At 39.8% G+C, this 9206-nt stretch overlaps 1 pseudogene; it reads right to left on the reverse strand.

Moving 5' to 3' along the window:
* Window positions 1–4546: 4546 nt before the first annotated feature.
* On the reverse strand, window positions 4547–5144 carry LOC103283501 (60S ribosomal protein L15-like; annotated as a pseudogene).
* Between the last annotated feature and the right edge of the window lie 4062 nt (window positions 5145–9206).

Raw genomic sequence — 9206 nt, forward strand, 5'->3', positions numbered from 1 at the left:
AGCAGCAAAGACTCACCACGAGTAAGCAGTAAGCATGATTTAAGGATGACAGGAAAATCTTCCATGTCCCAAAGAATTTCTCCCTTATAGACTTTCAGTGTAACAAAACTCACATTTGGTGATGTAGCATCAAAGAATGACTGAATTTACATAGGGCACTGGATTAAAAACTTTAGATACTTTGTCTAAGTAACATTCACAAAATCAAATCCCCATTGGATAGATATCATTATCCCAATTTATGGTCAAGACTCAAAGAAATGAATAATATATCCAATTTAGCACAACTAGTATGTAGTAGAAGCCAAGGTTTCATCCTTAGTTCTATCTGACTCCACACCTAATGCATTATGCCTTGCAGAATGGAGTCTAGAGGAACCTCGGGCATGCTTCAATTCATCGCCGTTAACATGTAAGCAGCATTTGGCATTTGGCCTTTAATATCACTTTGATTTAGGCACTTTATCATTTCTATGTCATATGTTCATTCACCCTTGACTGAAAGCAGGGAAGATATATGTTTTTTACAAACCAAATGATTGAGTGCAGGTATAAAGCTATGTCACCATAAACATCTATCCCCTTTCTCTGTACAAGGTAACAGTCAATTAAATCAGAATGATTTGCTCCAGGCCAGAAGAAGCTCATTGACCAGCACAAGACATCTGTACTTTTTCTCAGCTTAAGATGCTATTAATACCACAAAGCCCCACAGCCAGAGTGAAGGAAAGTTTTGCAAGTGATGGATTTAAACTTTGTCCTTTGGGAGTTAGATGTGATTGTCTCCATCAGCTTTTGTTCACACTTTTGGAGCTCATTTTCTAGTTTCACTTAATCTTCAGCCTCTTCTAATTTCAAAGCCCCAGGGCTCAAAGAACTAACTCTGGGCTAAGCACTTTCTTGACCAGTCAGCTGTTATTTTAACCAATGATATGCCACTACTGGTGAAGAGTTTTTCTCATTCTGCTTTTAAAATATTCAATACATGACTTTTGATAGATTTATAGAATCTTTTACCTCATTTTATGACTTTTTATTTTTTGTACTGTTTTCTTATTTTATAGTGTTACATATCCACAGTAAAAAAAAAAAAAAAGTAAAAAGGGGCATCCATTCTCCCTTATCCTAAGTTGAGGACTTTATTTTAACTGCTAAATACAGCAGTCATAGGTTGTCCTCACAACCCCACAATACCCAAAGGTTCTCTTCACTCTTAAAGTCTCTGAGTGTGTTCTAGCGTTGCTGGATGGTGGTGGGGCAGGAACTTTTGGTATCTGCCAGGCCTGGCTCCCACATCTTTGGTAAAGTATTCACCCAAAGACCTTATAACCTGCCATTTAGACCAGACTCCTCTCCTTTACCCTTCTTCCTCATTCTCCTCCTTTATCCAAACTTTCATCCTTTTAATTCCTTCCTATCAGAGTCCTATATTCTTATCATTAATGATTCTTGGGTTATCTGGAAATATTTTTAAATCTACTAAAGCCAGAGTTCATCAGAGAAAAAAAATGATTCCCCTTTTCAGGGACAATGAAATCTTCAGAATATAACCTTTATTCCCCGTAAAATAAGAGAATTACTTCTGTTCTTTGCTAGAGATAATTGTATTCCTCAGCCTGACTGAGTCAAATTCAAGGGCAAGAGTTATTTTCACATCATGGGTTAAATATTTATATGCCATATATACATATGAAAGGGTATGACTAAATATTACCTAAACTCTCAGTTTCCAGAAATGTAACATTTTATGGTGTTCTGCACTGAATGTATCCCCAAAAATTTATATGTTGAGATTCTAACCCAATGTGATAGTATTAGAAGTTTGAACCATTGGGAGGTAATTAGGTTTAGATGAAGGCTTAAGTGTGGGGCCCACGTAATGGGATTAGTGATTTATAAGAAGAAGAGAGATCTGAGCTGTCTTTATTTTCACCTGGTGAAGACACAGTAGGGAGACAACAAGCCAGGAAGAGAGCTCTCACCAGAACCCAACCACACTGGCACCCTAATCTCTGTCCTCCAGAACTGTAAGAAAAAAATTTTTGTTTAAGCCACCCAGTCTATGGTATTTTGGTATAGCAGCCCAAGCAGACTGAGATATGTTGTCTTCTAGATGTATTCATTCACTCATTCATTCATTACCTGCTATTTTTAAATTAAAATAGCATTATAGTACAGTGTGTTTTTAACCTTTTTTACTTAGTAATTCATGATAATCCCACACTGTACTATTATATTCTCCTGTCTTTTGCATTAGTTTCCTGGGGCTGGTAAAACAAACGTAATAGTTTGAAACAACAGAAAATTTTTTACCTAACATATCTGCAGGCCACAAGTCTGAAATCAAGGTTTTGGCAAGACCACACTTTCTCCTGAGTTTCTAGGCAGAATCTGTTTCTTGCCACTGGTAGCTAGTTCTTGCTGGAGGTGGCCTCATAACTTTAATCTCTGCCTTCATCTTCATAATGCCTTCTCCACTGTATATGTGTGTGTGTATAGCTCAAAATCCCCTCTGCCTCTCTCTTATAAGTATACTTGTGAATGGATATAGGGCTCACTCAGATAACCCAGGCTAAATGCCCATCACAGGATCCTTAACTTAATCACATTGTTTGCCATATAAAGTAATAATCACTCTTTTGCCATATAAGGGAATATTAACAGGTTCTAAGGACTAGAAAGAAAATATAGCTTTAGTGAGATGGCATTTTTGTTTAAGTCTACACTCTGGTCCCCAAAGATTCACATCCATCCCACATGTAAAAATACATCCCATCCCAGTCTCTACTCAAATCTCTACCCATTCCAGAACCAACTCAAGCCCCAAATCTCCTCTGAGTATTTTTGGCTCAAAAGTCCCATCATAGCCCAGCTGTCACAGTTCAGTGGTTGAGCACTGACCTATGAACCAAGAGGTCTCAGTTCAATTCCTGGTCAGGGCATATGACCGGGTTGAGGATGGATCCCCAGTGTGGAGCATGTAGGAAACAATTGATCAATGCTTTTCTCTCATCATTGATGTTTCTATCTCTCTCTCCTTCTCCCTTCCTCTGTGAAATCAATAAAAATGTATATTACAAAAAGAGTCCCATCATATAAATCAGTATGTGTGAGGACTGGGCATGTCCCATCTGGAGGCAAAATTCCTCTCCATCTATGGCCTTGAGAAACCAGAAAACAAGTTATCAGCTTCCACATACAATGGTAGGCATCGGATAGCAGTTATAGATATTCCCATTTCAAAAGGAGGAAAAATGAAAAAATTGAGATCTAAGTCATTTGTAGTCATATGTTTTTGCTTGTCATACTGGCCACCAATAGTTCTATGTTGCTTCCCAGTGACAACACAGGATCTTTATCCAGACATCTTCCCACTTTCAGAGTTGATATTAAAATTTGGAAGCAAATCGAGGGGTCTTAAACTCCTCATAGGCTTTTTCTTTTTCTTTTTTTGCTAGATTCAATTTTGTTTTCTGCTTGATTGCATTATAAATAGATGAAAGTTAAGCAGCTTCTTTTGAAAGTTTGCCAAAAGCTTTTAGCATGTTGGTGCCATAGTGAGGGTCCTTTATGCTGTGTGAGTCAGCCACAGCAGCTTCTCCTGGCTTTGAAAATCCTGGAGATTTGGCTATTTCTAGTGTCTTTATTTATTTTTAATCTTTATTGTTGAAAGCGGTACATATATCCTCCTTTTTCCCCCATTGACCTCTTCTAGCCCGTCCCTGTCCCCTGCCCCAGGCCTTTTTGTATTATCTGGCACACGACAGACACAATCTTCATGCACAGTGTTTTTCATGTCAGAGCTGTATCAAAGTGCATTTTAAGACAATTGAAATGGCAACTAAAATGACAATTAGAAGTATACCAGTAAAGTTAAAGTTCAACATATCACTGCAAATAACTAAATGGAGGTAACACAGATAAACAGAAACCTTTCTCTTTATATCCAGCTACATTTGCACATGCAGGCAACATCTTGTGTCATAACTGCTCACCTGCTTAGTAGCTGTTGAATTGTTTTGAGATTGGTTGTTAGATACTTCAAATTTTCTGAACAGCAAACCATGTTATCCTAGACTAAGATGATGCAGTATTTCTATGTAATTAAATATCCTTTTTGGGTATTTTTAATGTCTGCATATTACTTTATTGTATGGTTAAATACAACAGTCTTCTTATTAAGCAGGTAGTTGTTTTTGTTTTTTTGTTTTTTCAATTTTTCTCTAATTAAGGTTTTCAGTAAATATCCAGATGATGAAACAGAGTTCAGATATTTAAAATTTATTCTAGAAAGTATCTCAATGGGAATTAAAATAACCTGGATTGATATACAAATTAAAATGCTGGGAGATTCTTTTTTTTTAATCTCAATTTCTTAAATTTTCACCCTTATTCTAACATGCCTGTATATTCTTTGTTTGGATAAATTGACTAGCTAGCCTGTTAAGTCATTATCAATCATTAGCACCTTATCTCTGTAATTGTTAGATTAGGGGTTTTGGACTGTCCTAAATTGTTTATTGGGTGAGAATCTTGCAAACATTACTTATATTAGTGGTAACAGTGGAGCTGGAGAGTATTGTGACTTCTCCAGGCCGCATGGCAAGAACCACCAATAGTGTGGTAGAACGTGTTGTGGCCCGCTCCAAGGCCATGGGGCTTGCATCTCCCTGTGCTTGTGACTGGTGTGGTGATCCACTGGGTGTCAGAATTCCTTCTGATAGCCTATGGAATGGCTCAATGAGGATAACCTCAGAGAATTTGGTGTGGAATCTTCATCAAGCCAATAAGAATCCAGGACCCTCAGAGTCCTACAATGGCATCCAGCTCCCACCTCAGCAACAGACTGAAGGCTTGGAGGAAACTCTAGCTGTTTCACACCATGGTAGACAGGCTTACCGTAAATAGGTCACACCTATGGAACAGGGTTTTTGCAGCCACCACAATACACATGAATCCGATATATGACATAACCTCCCTTGGCCTTGTATCCCAGCTTGTGTGCTTTATGGAGCGGATGGGGAAGGGGGCCCTGTGGAGCACAGAGAGCTGGCGGTACTGCCAGCAGTGACCCTGAGAAGGAAGTGGTTTACATCAGACTGGTCCTTCCTCCATTGCTCCTGGATTTACTTGTAGGTGCCCATCTTGGCTTACCTGATAGCTGCGGCCAGACAGAAAGGAAGAGCCTGTTAGATCAGTTATTTGTTTTTTTAATATATGCATATATTGATTTCAGAGAGGAAGGGAGAGGTAAATAGTAATACCAATGATGAGAGCGAATCATTGATTGGCTGTCTCCTGCATGCCCCCTACTGGGGATCAAGTGTGCAACCCAGCCATGTTCCCTAACCAGGAATCAAAATGTGACCTCCTGGTTCATAGGTCGATGCTAACCCACTGAGCCACACTGGCTGGGCCTTTTAGATTAGTTTTATGCTCTAGAAAGACCAGAGGAAGGGGCCTTCGGAGGGGGGAGTCTATGGGAGAGAAGAGATCAAAGGGAAAGGCCTAGACTATGAGGGAATGTCAGTGGAAGTCAGTTTTGCCCACTCAGAGGGTCACATGAGAATCAGTAGAAGATGAGCTTGTTGAATGGGCAAGTGGTGGGTGACAGGTGCTAACAAGAATGATGGAGGAGGTTAGAAAGCAAACTTTGCCTACTTCTCAATATACCCTAGGGCCTAGGGTATTGCCTGCATACTCTTAACACCACTACCCCTTCTCTACTATACACTGCAGGTGCAAATAGTGAACACAGGGTGATGCCAGGGAACTGGGGGAGAGCTGTGTAAAAATGGAAGCGCTGTGTAAAAATGGAGCACCTGCTCAGTGACTATATTTATAGGTGTGGGAGGAAGATGAAAGCCTGGGATTGTGTACTGAGACACACCTCACCAGACACAGCTGAATAACCTTCTGCTGACAGTAAAAATTGTGTGCTTCATTTATTTCTCCCTCTCCCTATTATTTAAGGCTTTTCTTTACATTTTTAATAAATGAAGTCTGGGTTTATGCTACAACATGTTGCCTTACCATATGTTAGGCTTTATTTTTATCAATCACCATGTCACTCCATCTTGTGTGATGTATTTTCAGTGGTCTCCTCTTTCCTACTCTCTTTCTATTCACTTAGCCTCACTTCAGATACAAACAGATCTAAAAGAATCATGCACAGAGGTGAAGTGGGCAAAAAAATCTTCAGGACAAGCATGAAAAGAGCTAAGGGCATGCCACTGGCCTGCAGAGCAGCAGGTGGTGGCCAAACCCTCCCTACCTCTTCTTCCTCCAATTAGACCCATTTCTCCTTCATAGACAGAATCCCAAGATCCGTGCCTGCCTGCTTGCGTGCATGTGTGCCTGCTGCCTGGTGAATGAGGCAACCACACATTAGCCTTATAGCTGACCTGTAGCGCCCAGTAGGGTACGGGGCCAGCATTGTCCCAGGAAAAAAGGAGCCCATTGTTCTTGATAAAAGTGTAGAATAGGACTGCCCTTTTAAATGCTGCTTGACATTGTAAAAGCTCAAATCTATTTTCTGACTTACTATAAGCACTGCTCATCCACAATGTTGCTCTCTAGGTGTCTCTAAATCTATTTCAGAGTCCTTTCTCCATGTAAACCAAGTTACATTTTTTCTAGGTTGAATCATATTTCAACATTTTTTTGTTTGTTTTAAACTAGATTTAGTACAGCATGTCTCAGTTCTTAATGGTTCTCAAGTCCCAAATTAGAAAGCTCTTTAAACTTCACTAGCAATGCATTGTTTTCTTGCTTCTTCCAAATCTCTCACTGTGTTAACATAGGAACTAATATTTGTACAGTGCTTTACAGTTTGCAAAATACTTTCAAACCCTTCATCTCCTGAGATATGGGGTATTGTTCAGAACTCTTTCTCCAAAGCACAGACCAAGGTTTGAAGACAACTGGTTTATCACAGGCTACACAGCTGATAATGGAGCTGAGATTGAAGCTAGTCTGTCCTTCACACCACACCTCTCTGCCTCTCTACCACCATCTATGTGTTTCCACACAAGCAATAATGAGTAGTAAATATAAGTGTTATTATTGAACAGGTGAGAGAATAAATCTCAGTTTCTAAAAACATGTTCCAACTCTTAAGTTTTATCAGAAATGTGTTATTTTGTTCCCGTTAGCCTAAAAGCAATGCACACAAAAGCAGTAGCTGGTGCTTTTATGGATGTTAATAGCTAACATTTATTATGTACTTACAATGCACCATACTCTATACTCAGTGCTTTCTAAATACTACCTCAATGAATCCTCATAACAATGAAAGAACTAGGGTCTTAGACAACTCAGGCTGCTATCACAGCATACTATAGCCAGGATGGCTGGAAACAATTTCTTTATCACAGTTCTAGAGCTGGAAGTCCGAGATCAGGGTGCCAGTATGATTGGGTGTTTAGTCAGAGCCCTCTTCTTAGCTCAGATAGCTGCCTCCTCACTGTATTCTGACAGGAAGAGAGAAGGTCCCTTCCTCTTCTTATAAGGGCACCAATCCTATCATCAAACACCACCCCAATGACCTCATGTAACCTAATTACCTCCCAAAGGCTCCATCTCCAAATACCATCATATTGGGGCTTAGGGCTTCAACATATGCATTTAAGAGGCACCTAAACAGTTGATAGCAACTAGTATCATCCCCATTTTGAAGAGGAGGAAAACAGAGTTGTAAGAGATTATGTAAGTCACTCAAGCTAGTAAGTGGTGAGGTGGGGGCTTGAACCTTAAAATAAATGGCTCCAGTGAGCACAGCCTTAACCACTGAGCCATAGGGATTAAGATGTCTGGTTCTGTAAGCAATTAGGTTAGAATTTCAGCTGCACTGGTGACTAAGCTGCATTAAATTGGGCAAATATTTAATCTTTCTGAAGCTCAGTTTTTCCATCTGTAAAATGATTAAATAAGTTAGCAAAAATTGGCATCTAATCAGTAGTCAATAAATGTTAGCCACTGTTGTTCTACTGATGCTTCGCTTATTTCCTTATTTCTCAAATATATATTGAACGCCTGCTCTGTGTCACTGTATTTCTCTGCACATTCCCTTTTTAGAAGCTCCATCTCCTCCTACCCACAAGATCGCCACCTTCCAAGGCTAACCAGGCAATTTCCCGCTTTCCTGTATTTAAACAATCCTCTCGCTGTGTGGTCAGGATTGCTCACCTTTAGCCTGGTGTTGCTGTTGTTTCACATGAGTTTATAGCTCCAACATCTTTTGTTTTGTAGCATCACTACCACTCTGTCTCCTTCAAAATGCCAGGGTTCACTGGGCTGTTTTCTAGGGCTATTTGAGGTCACCCTCTCTTGTGCCTAAAGGAAACCAATCTGTTTCACTACCGACATCACCCATTTACACAATATGATTTCAAATCAAACACTTCCATCTCCAGGCCCCCTCTTTTTTGCTGTTTCACTTTCTTTTCTGCTTATAGACCGCCTCATGCGCTAATGCCTCAGAATCAGAATAATGGTGCTGATGGCTCTCTACTTGTAAGTGCATTTGTTTCTAGACCCCTTTGCCCTGGCCACCAATTGTCCTTTCCAAAGATTCTGTTTTCCCCATTCCTCAGTCCAGTGGGAGCTAAAAAAAATATATATTAATACTTTTCCTCCCACTAAGTTCTTCTGGCTAGTCTAATTATCCAATTAACAGAGACAGGTTAACAGGAAAAATCAAATTTACATAGGCATGAAAATTTCAAAGACAATGAGGTAACATTGGGTATAAAAGATGTTTTTGGACAATGGAGAAAGGAGGGGGTATTAGATTTCAGAAGTGAGAATGGGTAATTTACAGGTAATTGAGGAAGAGGGGAACATACATGGCAGGAAAATCCTTGTTAGCAACTCAGAAACAATGGACCAGGGGGTATCTAGCCTGAAGCCCCCTCACTTAATTCAAAATTTGGCTAAGGCAGCATCCTAAGATCTCCTTCCTGAAGCAGGTGTCTCTGTCTGAATCTCTTGGGCAGGAAAGGTTTATCCTGAGTCTTATGTTTCTTAATAGCTTAAAATCAATATCTCAAGAACTTCAGGTTGGCAAAATGTTGGTCCCTTCAGTCTTTAGAACTTACTTGAGAAATGTGTGCTTTACTTTTGACCTTGGATGATTTGCTGAAACTCTTGTTAAGCCTTGCTCTACTTGCTTGAAGGGCAGTGTTGTATGCACAGCATTGCAATTC

The sequence above is a fragment of the Eptesicus fuscus genome, chromosome 11 (genome assembly GCF_027574615.1).
Source record: "Eptesicus fuscus isolate TK198812 chromosome 11, DD_ASM_mEF_20220401, whole genome shotgun sequence".
NCBI lineage: Eukaryota > Metazoa > Chordata > Mammalia > Chiroptera > Vespertilionidae > Eptesicus > Eptesicus fuscus.